The sequence below is a fragment of the Anabrus simplex genome, chromosome 4 (genome assembly GCF_040414725.1).
Source record: "Anabrus simplex isolate iqAnaSimp1 chromosome 4, ASM4041472v1, whole genome shotgun sequence".
In the NCBI taxonomy this organism is placed as follows: Eukaryota; Metazoa; Arthropoda; class Insecta; order Orthoptera; family Tettigoniidae; genus Anabrus; species Anabrus simplex.
In genome coordinates, this window is record NC_090268.1 from 355408099 (window position 1) to 355420294 (window position 12196).

Sequence of the window (12196 nt, forward strand, 5' to 3'; positions counted from 1 at the left end):
CTATTTCGTTGAACAAATTTGCATGTAACCCCCGGTTCTAGGACATAGCCCATTTATGTCAAAATAAATCTCCTTAGAACTTATCATGTTCTACTGTTACTGACATAGAATATATCAATCGTTTATTTCCTGTACGGGTTCCCTCGGCAATAATTTATCCCTATGTTCCTAAAAACTGTGCAGCAGACTTCCTTAAATAATTTGAAAACTACAAAAAGCTAGCAAAAATACAATGACTGATTGAAAAGAGGAAGTAATGAAAGTTTAGAAAAATAGCTTTCAGTGTCAGATGGCCAATTTGTTTTTAAATCAGAGCCGGAAGCGTGCGGTAAAATTAGTATAACTCGAGACAGCGGCGTGATAGCACATACCGTAAAGTGTCATTCGTTTCATCTACGCAAAACACAGTAAAACTCTGATAAGAAGCTCCCGTTTATTACGACACTCCGGGTAATGCGCGCGTTTTGTCCGATCCTTAGATATTTCGTACAAGAATCCATTATAAAATATCCCGTTATGTCGCGCTTCACTCAAGTTCAAGACGCCTTTCCTTCAAGGGAACATCCTTCGGTAAATTCAGCAAAAGTTAAGAAATTGAATTTTTTACTCCCTCGTTGGAATTTCCTCGTCAACGACCGGCGACTCAGATGTTAAGCAGTACCATCCTACGACAATAACCAGATACACTGACTGACAGAGCAAATGCAACACCAAGAAGGAGTGGTCAGAACTTTATGCCAATTGCAGGGTAGACTGACGTCACTGAGGTATGCTCATGTTGTGAAATGCGCCGCTGTGCTGCGCACGTAGCGAACGATAAATGGGACACGGCGTTGGCGAATGGCCCACTTCGTACCGTGATTTCTCAGCCGACAGTCATTGTAGAACGTGTTGTCGTGTGCCACAGGACACGTGTATAGCTAAGAATGCCAGGCCGCCGTCAACGGAGGCATTTCCAGCAGACAGACGACTTTACGAGGGGTATGGTGATCGGGCTGAGAAGGGCAGCCGATACCCATAGGGATGTGTCCACGGTGCAGCGCCTGTGGCGAAGATGGTTGGCGCAGGGACATGTGGCACGTGCGAGGGGTCCAGGCGCAGCCCGAGTGACGTCAGCACGCGAGGATCGGCGCATCCGCCGCCAAGCGGTGGCAGCCCCGCACGCCACGTCAACCACCATTCTTCAGCATGTGCAAGACACCCTGGCTGTTCCAATATCGACCAGAACAATTTCCCGTCGATTGGTTGAAGGAGGCCTGCACTCCCGGCGTCCGCTCAGAAGACTACCATTGACTCCACAGCATAGACGTGCACGCCTGGCATGGTGCCGGGCTAGAGCGACTTGGACGAGGGAATGGCGGAACGTCGTGTTCTCCGATGAGTCACGCTTCTGTTCTGTCAGTGATAGTCACCGCAGACGAGTGTGGCGTCGGCGTGGAGAAAGGTCAAATCCGGCAGTAACTGTGGAGCGCCCTACCGCTAGACAACGCGGCATCATGGTTTGGGGCGCTATTGCGTATGATTCCACGTCACCTCTAGTGCGTATTCAAGGCACGTTAAATGCCCACCGCTACGTGCAGCATGTGCTGCGGCCGGTGGCACTCCCGTACCTTCAGGGGCTGCCCAATGCTCTGTTTCAGCAGGATAATGCCCGCCCACTGTTCGCATCTCCCAACAGGCTCTACGAGGTGTACAGATGCTTCCGTGGCCAGCGTACTCTCCGGATCTCTCACCAATCGAACACGTGTGGGATCTCATTGGACGCCGTTTGCAAACTCTGCCCCAGCCTCGTACGGACGACCAACTGTTGCAAATGGTTGACATAGAATGGAGAACCATCCCTCAGGACACCATCCGCACTCTTATTGACTCTGTACCTCGACGTGTTTCTGCGTGTATCGCCGCTCGCGGTGGTCCTACATCCTACTGAGTCGATGCCGTGCGCATTGTGTAACCTGCATATCGGTTTGAAATAAACATCAATTATTCATCCGTGCCGTCTCTGCTTTTTCCCCAACTTTCATCCCTTTCGAACCACTCCTCCTTGGTGTTGCATTGTCACTGTCAGTCAGTGTACATGTCTGTCTACAGTTACCTCTGTTGTGACGAATAGCAGATGGCTCTTGGCCAATAGCATGCTTGCTTTGTCAGTGACAGTCTAGGTGGAGTACTTCAAAAGCGTGCCGGTCCTGAATCCCGTTCACGTGTCAGGTCTTCAGTGTTGTACAGGTGAACGCAGTTCTGTCCCGCCTCGCTGCTCGCTCTCAGAGGCTAAGTATTTAAATCGGAGATGACGCCGTGCCTCGAGTTGGGGAAATCCTGGCACACCGTGGTCAGCGATTGTACACATAGCCGGCCATCAAGGCTTCAAAGGCTAGCGTAGAAATTGCATAGTCATAAGATTGCCTTTCAATGTTCGGTGTATTGAATCTTATCTGCGATTATAATCGTGGAAATGAAAGTGCTTTCAATATCGGATAATTCAGAAATTTTTCGAAAGCACAATGAAAACACTAATCTTAACCGGGAAAAGCTCACTGATTCGTTAGCAATTCCATTGCCTATGTCAATGAACTTTTAAAATCAGGATGTTAGGAGAGCCTCCATGGCTCAGGCGGCAGCGGGCCGGCCTCTCGCCGCTGGGTTCCGTGGTTCATATCCCGATCACTCCATGTGAGATTTGTGCTGGACAAAGCGGAGGTGGGACAGGGTGTTTTCCGGGTACTCCGGTTTTCCCTGTCAAATTTCATTCCAGCAACACTCTCCAGTGTCATTCCATTTCATCTGCCATTCATTAATCATTGTCCCAGAGGAGTGCGAGGAGGCTTCGGCAGCCGACACAATTCCTACCCTCGGCGCTAGATGGGGGCTTCATTCATTCCATCCCTGACCCTGTCGAATAATTCGGTTCCATGGAAAATGGTTAGCATGCTGGCCTTTGGTCACAGGGGCCCCGGATTCAATTTCCGTCAGGGTCGGGAATTTTAACCATCATTGGTTAATTTTGCTGGCACGGGGGCTGGGTATATGTGTCGTCTTCATCATCATTTTATCCTCATCACGACGCGCAGGTCGTCTACGGGAGTCAAATTAAAAGATCGGCACTTGGCGAGCCGAACTTGTCCTCGGACACTCCCGGCACTGAAAGCCATACGCCATTTCATTTTTCCTGCCGAATGACTGGAAACAGGCTGTGGATAATTTTTTCATTTTTAGCATGTCAGGAGAATGTCATAAAATATGGTGTAACGTATTTTATTGAACGACTGCATTTCAATAAAAGCGTACAGTCTCCTTTAGAATGAGAAACTTACACATTACTAATCATATTGCTTAGTTTCTCCCCGCTTAATATGCGATATTCATGAGATCCCTTGGGCAGCGTCTTATCAAGATTTTACTGCATATCAATATCTGTAATAATATTTGTGAGGAAACTGGACTACGTGCGTGAAAAATTATGAAATTCTTGAGAATTTTGTAAAAATTTCCGAAATATCTCAATCTCTTAATGTAAAGAAGGTTCAATCCTACTAAAAATGAAACAAGTACAAAGAATGAATCAAAGAGAACCAAGCAAGTCAGGATGTTCGTCAAAGGCTTAAGAAAGCCTACAGACAAAGAAAAAACGTCAAGACGACAGAGCACGACAAGCCACAACCATCTACCCCACAAGTTACGTCATTCTGTCAGAGAGATTTCACGAGAGTTACGTGTGACCAGGTTCACTGTTAGCGATGTTATTGTGAAGTGGAAACGTCAGTAAAGTATGAGCTCAATCATCGCTCTGGCAGACCTAAAAAGTAATTGATAGGGAGCACAGAACTCTAAACCAATCGTCAGACATCCTTGTCAACTTTTGCAGATCAGGGACAGACGTCAAGTATGATCCGTCCAGGGAGGTGTTTAGGGTCATGCAGCTGCTCGGAAACCTTTGATCATAGGAATGAATGCGTGACGCCGCTTAGGGTGGTGCAAACAACGCCATCATTACTCTGTGGAGCAGTGGAAGAAGGTTTTATGGAATGATGAGTTACGGTATATGATGTGTCACTCAGATGGGAGAGTCTGAACCTTATATCCCTGGCGAACAGTGTGTTATGGCGACACTGAAATTCGATGGAGCTCATGTGATAGTTTGGGGCTGATTTGGGCTCGGACCATTACTTCTGGTCGATGGCGCAATGAACGCAGATCTTTGTGAAAACAATTTATGCAATAGAATGCTTCCCACACTGTGGAAACAGTTTAGAATCGCACCTTTTTCTATATCAGCGTAATAATACTTCTATCTACAAAGCAGGGATCTTTACATCGTGGTTCGAGAAAATCAGGTGAATATGCTGGGCTGGTCTGCTCAAAGCACCGATTTGAGCCCCATCGGACATATTTGGGATGAACCAGAACGTCGGTTGCGTGCCTGATCAATTCGCTTAACAACCCGACAACACCTATTCACCATGCTTCTGGAAAAATGGAAACAAATTCCACCCTCAGTGTGTTAGAACTTAGTGGAAAGTCTTCCGCGAAACAAAAAGGAACACTCTGGGTTTTTTTTTTTTTTTTTTTGCTAGGGGTTTTACGTCGCACCGACACAGATAGGTCTTGTGGCGACAATGGGATAGGAAAGACCTAGGAGTTGGAAGGAAGCGGCCGTGGCCTTAATTAAGGTACAGCTCCAGCATTTGCCTGGTGTGAAAATGGGAAACCACGGAAAACCATCTTCAGGGCTGCCGATAGTGGGATTCGAACCTACTATCTCCCGGATGCAAGCGCACAGCCGCGCGCCTCTACGCGCACGGCCAACTCGCCCGGTGAGCACTCTGTTAATTACATGACTGACGTCTTTAGAACGAACAGCAAGGGGGTGTCTGGAGACTTTTGGCCACATAATGTATTTTATTCCGTCCATATTCTGAAACACTGTGAACTACAAATTGTGTGACACTTCATCATCATCATCATCATCATCTGTTTACCCTCCGGATTCGATTCCCGGCTCAGGCACGAAATTTGAACAGTGGTAAGAAGGCTAGAATGGGGTTCACTCATCCTCGGGAGGTCAACTGAGTAGAAGAGGGTTCGATTCCCACCTAAGCTATCCTCGAACTGGTTTCCCGTGGTTCCCACTTCTCCTCCAGGCATATGCCGGGATGGCACCTAACTTCAGACCACGGCCGCTTCCTTGCCTCTTCCTTGTCTTTCCCTTAAAATCTTCAGATTCCCCCCACAAGGCCCCTATTCAGCATATCAGTTGAGCCCGCCTGGGTGAGGTGATGGTCCTCCTTCCCAGTTGTATCCTCTAACCGAATGCCACACGCTCCAGGACACTGCACTTGAGGCGGTATAAGTAGGATCCCTCGCTGATTCCGAGGGAAAACCAGCCATCGAGGTTAAACAGATTAAGAAAGAAAGAAAGAAAGAAAGAAAGAAATACACTTAAGAAAATGGAAATTGCAACACCTTGAAGGCATTGGTCGTTTCGGTTGATTTTCATGATATGGAACGATGCCATATAGGTATGTAAACGATCAAAGTTTCAGACCCATTTAATTGTTGCTACAGGTCTCCCCGCCTAATAGGTCGCGGAGCAATCAACTCCAGTATACGGACTCTGGTGGAGCGTAGTTGACTTGCAGTCTATGCAGTGAAGTGTTCCCCGTCAAACATGCCTCGACGACAGAGACGAGCACGCTATCAACAAATGTCGCCGTTTGAGAGGGCTCGGATAATTGGGCTGTGCGAGGCTGGATTATCGCTAAGGACTGTCGCTGCACGTGTTGGCCGACAGGCATCTACGGTACAACGTGTATGGCAGCAGTGGTCAAATGAAGGTACCCACACTCGTAGACCTGGCACAGGCCCAGCCCGACAGACAACAGTGAGAGAGGATCGCTGCATCATTCGGATGGTCCGGATGGAACCCCATGCAACAGCAGCGCAAATTCGAGCAGCTGCGGCACCCCACGGTACACAACAAACAGTTGGTAATCGCCTGCGTGCAGCTGGCTTACGGGCCCGTGTCCCTGCAGAAGGTGTTCCATTGACCCCACAACAGCGACGTGTAAGGCTGGCCTGGTGTCGAGAAAGATCGACGTGAGTCGACGAATGGCATAGGGTCGTCTTTAGTGGTGTCTTGCACGCAGTGATCGCCGGAATCGTGTGCGCCGACGTACCGGGGAGAGGGGCCGCCCAGATCTTATTGTCGAGAGGCACACAGGGCCAACATCAAGCATTATGGTCTGGGGAGCTATTGGCTTTAATGTGAAATCACAATTAGTGCTTGTTGAGGGCACTATGACTGCTCGACAGTACGTTGACAGGGTACTCAATCCAGTGGTTGTCCCTATGATGGCGAACATTGCTAATGAGATATTTCAGCAGGACAATGCCCGGGTTCACACTGCACGCATCTCCAGAGAAGCTCTCCATGACATCAAACCTTAGAACTGCCCGCCAGATCCCCGGACCTCAGTCCTATTGAGCATGTATGGGACATGATGGGTCTACAACTGGCCAACCGTCCTCAATCACCCACAACTCTGGAACAACTGACCCGTGCAGTGCAGCAAGCATGGGCCACAAATTCTCAGGAAGCGATCCAGGGCCTTATTGACTCCATGCCTCGACGAATTCATCAATGTATTGCAGCTCGTGGTGGGCACATCCTGTATTGATTGTTGTCCGAACTTGTGGTCAGAGGGACCTGTAAGTGTAATCATCGAATCACAACCGAACACTCGTCCTGCATGTTCAATTGCAGCAATGTAGCACCACTCCTTCTGGGTGTTGCAATTTCCATTTTCTTCAGTGTAATTATCAATATGTACTTCATCCTAACATTTCTATTCTAAGATTAAATTAATGTCCTTCTGTCTATAATTTTCCACTTCATTGGAAAAACGATTATAGTAGTATACTGGTGTCAACGAGCCTCCGTGGCTCAGGCAGCAGCGCGCCGGCCTGTCACCGCTGGGTTTCGTGGTTCAAATCCCGGTATTCCATGCGAGATTTGTGCTGGACAAAGTAGAGGAGGGACAGATTTTTCTCCAAGTACTCCGGTTTCCCTGTCATTTTTCATTCCATTAACACTCTCCAGTATCATTTTATTTCATCCGCGAGGCATTAATCAATGTCCCAGGGAAGTGCGACAGGCTTAGGGTTCTGCCGCAAGATGGGGCTTCATTCATTGTATTACTGATCCGGTCGAATGAGTGCAAAAAGGCTGAGGATTTTCATTACTGGTCTCAATGAATGTAGTTTATTATGATTTACTTTATTGTTACGTTCCTTGCCCGTGTTGAACCTTATCGTTATTCTGTTTGGGCTACATTATGTACAAGTTGCTGACGAGACTGTTCGAGTACATTATGGAATTCTTTAACAAGTCGGCTTGTGTATCGCTGCTCGAACCGAGGTAATCTGTTTTCTCAGGTAGTTAAAATTATAATATGAACCTAATCTATATGCTTCGTCTTCAAACCCAGGTTCACGCGAACCCCGAGGACATCTTTGGAGCACGCGCATTGTGACCTGACTGACATAAAAAGCCACGGCAGATAAGACTGGGAAGGTTCTTCTTCTCCTTAATCTGCTTACCCTCAAGGGTTGGCTTTTTCTTCGGACTCAGCGAGGGATCCCACCTCTGCCGCCTCAAGGGCAGTGTCCTGGAGCTTCAGACTTTAGGTCGGGGGATACAACTGGGGAGAATGACCAGTACCTCGCCCAGGTGGCTTCACCTGATATGCTGAACAGGGGCCTTGTGGAGGGATGGGAAGAATGGATGGGACAGGCAAGGAAGAGGGAAGGAAGCTGCCGTGGCCTTAAGTTAGGTACCATCCCGGCATTTGCCTGGAGGTGAAGTGGGAAATTACGGAAAACCACTTTCAGGATGGCTGAGGTGGGAATCGAACCCACCTCTACTCAGTTGACCTCCCGAGGCTGAGTGGACCCCGTTCCAGCCGTCGTACCACTTTTCAAATTTTGTGGCAGAGCCGGGAATCGAACCCGGGCCTCCGGGGGTGGCAGCTAATCGCACTAACCACTACACCACAGAGGCGGACAGACTGGGAAGGTATTAGGTAAAAATAACATAAGGACAATTTATAAGACGCGCAATATGATAACTCGTTGTCAACATGTAGAGACACTGTGCAGAAGAGCGGGCTCCTGCAGCCTATCATGTTGAATGTAACTGCGCTGTCGGTTACGATGCGACTGATTTCTACCAGACTGAAAACATAGTTATTACACGAGGAACAAGGACACGGGAATTTCACTGTACCTAAGCATTCCTCCGAAATAAACTACGACCTTTCCTCAGAAAAACAAAAAACAAAACGATTTTACTGTCTGTATTAAATAAATAATGAAACACCGAACAACATTAATGTATTAATTCTTGGATACCCATTAAACACAAATTACCAATATGTAGGACAGAACATGAAAACAGAAGATCCTCACCGACTAGTTATACAACACCTCAGAAAATTCCCATCTAATCGAATCACTTCTAATCGTTAATAATCAAATTATTAAAACAATTTAAATGAAATTATGATACGAGGAAAAGCCATATTTTTATAACTAGGAGTATGAGATAATTGCATAAACACTGAGAACGCTTTTTCGGGTACAGCATACTCCCCTATAGTCGTGTGTGGGTTTTCCGGTTTGTGGGTTACTCATGCCATCTAAAAGGAACGAGAAACTGATGGGTTCTGCCGGAGGCACAGAAATGAAGTAGATCGAATTATTTGTAACAACAGTATTTATTGAATATGATGCATCTATCTATTATTAAGTAGATGTTAGTGTGGCAGACGATGAAGAAGAATGTTGGAGAATGTTTTACTTTACGTAGGCCGATGATATGAGGAGTTACTCGCGTAAGGCGTAAATTCGATCGATATACTGCGAGCGAAGGTATGTCCGAGTGGAGGTGAGATCTAAACTGAAACCAAACTCAGTGTCTATAAACATAATCAAAGTGCTTGTGGCAGCTTGCTAAATATTGCCAAACCCGGCCTCCAGCTCCTCCAATCGGGCCTGGTCATCCTTCACAAGGAGCTTGTGGTCAGAGATGGCCTGACAGAGGTCCTCAACCACTGCTTCGTCATTTACAGCGCACAGCCTAAACAGGCGTGGTAGAAGTGCTGTACGTTTTGCTACGCAGAAGTCTCCAATTTCTTACGCTACTGGTACACTTTGGCCAGTGATAGGAAGAGTACAAGAAAAAGTAATTGGGCTGTATTACAGTTACCTGAGAAATCATCATCATCATTATCTAAAGGCTTTGCCTTGTCGCTGCAACCATTGATCTCTTCTCTCTGCGATCCTTTTCATCTCTCAATAACCTTGGCATCCCATCATCTCAACTACCTCTTCAATGATCTTCTTCCGTGGTTTCCCTCTGCCTTTCTGTCCCATCACCTTGCCTTCGAACAAGTTCTTTATGAAGTCATTGTGTCGGAGAATGTGACCAAAAACTGACGCTTTTCCCCTTTTTATCGTTGTTATTAAATGTCTCTGGGTGTTTATTTCTCTAAGCACTACTTCATTAGTTTTCTTCTCAATCCAGCTGGTTCTTGTCATCTTCCTCCATATCTAAATTTCCACTGCCACTAGTCGTTTCACGTCCTCCTTCAAGAGAGTCCATCCTTCACAGGCATATAGCAGCACACTCCAAATGAATGTTTTGACAAACAATTTCTTTTGTCCATTATGTAAGAATTTATTAATTAAGAGCTGCTTCTTCTCCTCAAAGGCTTTCTTGCACAGAGAAATTCTTCTTTTTATTTCCACAGTGCATCTGTTGTCATCGGTAATAACTGATCCTAAGTAACAGAACTTGTGAACCTGTTTTATTAAAATATTTCCAATTTCGAGATGTGCCTCTGGCTTAATTTTAGATTTGTTTACAACCATAACATTAGTTTTACTTACATTAATATTAAGTTGGAAATCTTTTAAGATGGATGTTAATTTGTTGAGTATGATCTGCATGTTTTTCTCATTGTCAGCCAGAAGTGCAATATCGTCGGCATATCTAATACAGAGTACAGTTGTTCCATTTATTTTAATGCCAGGTGTCTTTGATTTAAACATTTTCATGGACTCTTCAATGTAAAAATTAAATAGAAATGGCGATAAAGAACACCCCTGTCTTACTCCTTTCCTGATCCTCACCTTGCGTACTTTTTCATTACTTTCGATGTTTATTCTTTGACTGATGTAGAGGTTTAGTATTGCTTTTCTGTCTTTCCAGTCCAAATGAATATCCTTCATAATTTTGAACAGTCTTTTCCACTGAACATTGTCAAAAGCTTTTACTTAATTACAATTACAAATTACTTTTAACCGTTAATCAGTAAAATTACAATTATAATTACTTTCACACTTAATCAGTAAAATTACAATTACTTTTAACAATTAATAAGTAAAAATATAATTACAAATTACTTTAACATTCTATCAGTAAAATTACGATTACAAATTACTTTAACACTTAATCAGTAAAATTACAATTACAAATTTAACACTTAATCAGTAAAATTACAATTACAAATTACTTTAACACTTAATCAGTAAAATTACAATTACAAATTACTTTGTAGAATGTTAGGTTTAAGGAAATCACCTAATTTTTTCGCTTGAATCTGGAATAATACAAACGTTCCTATGGAAAAGAATATATCATTTACTACATTTTGTATGGCTTTTTTAGCATAGAGGCCTTTCGTGGCTATCATCACTAGGTGGGAATAAACATGATTCCTTGGAATTTTCGAAATGACTTCTTCTCATCACATGTAACAAGCTTTAACAGATTCATTTCAAGTAATACTAATCCCGTATTGACTATAATCAAGTGGTGAATATTCAAGACAAAAATATTATAACGAAGTGGTCCGTCTATTCAATACAGTATATAATTTATTATATTTAGTACATGTTTCGTCCCCTAAGGGACATCGTCAGCTATAAATTAACATTAATATAACAGAATACAAAAAAAATTGGAAAGACACATTAAAAAAAAAGATCTTAGAAATGTTGTTAAAATTGTAAGTCATATGATCGATAAAAACAGTTGAATTGTCCATTATACTCTTGATTATATTCTTGGGAAATAACAGTTGTGCTTTATAAAATATTAAATTACGAATTGTTGTGAACAGCACACTTGGTTTATATCTCTTGATGAAAGATTTGTTAGATCTTTGATATGCATTCCTTAGATAGTATATATATTGAATGCTTCAGAATTTAAAGTCAACTCGGGGCCGTAGTGGTAAAGTTCTTTGTAGTAATGGATATTATTTTATTCCTTATTATTGGCCCCGATGTGCGGACGAAACATCTAAATATAATAAATTATATATTGTATTGAATGGGCGAACCACTTGGTTATAATATTTAAGTTCTTCTCATTAAGAAATGAAATGAAATGGCATATGGCTTTTAGTGCCGGGAGTGTCCCAGGACATGTTCGGCTCGTCAGGTACAGATCTTTTGATTTGACCCCCGCGGGCTACCTGCGCGTTTTGATGAGGGTGAAATAATGATGAAGACGGCACATACACCCAGCCTCCGTGCCAGCGAAATTAAAATTCCGGTCCCTGCGAGGAATCGAACCCGGGACACATGTGACCAAAGGCCAGCACGCCAACCATTTAGCGATGGAGCCGGGCTTTTCCCATCATGTTTATTTCAGTTAATGACTTTTAACGTTTGAAATGATTTTCCACTAGATCATGTTATTGATTTTACAAGTGGAAACAAAGTTCTTTGCACACTATTGAGACATGACTCTCTTCTCCAAACTATCATCAAAGGTAAAGTGCTGGGGAAGAGACCCAGTAGACGACTAAGGATGTCATACATCAGGAACTGGCATGTGGTTCATATAGCAACATGAAGAGACTAGCAGAAGATCGTCAGATGTGGTTACAGTGACAAGGCATTGCCTTTAGTAGACGATTGATTGATTGATTGATTGATTGATTGATTGATTGATTGATTGATTGATTGATTGATTGATTGATTGATTGATTGATTGATTGATTGATTGATTGATTGATTGATTGATTGATTGATTGATTGATTGATTGATTGATTGATTGATTGATTGATTGATTGATTGATTGATTGATTGATTGATTGATTGATTGATTGATTGATTGATTTTCTT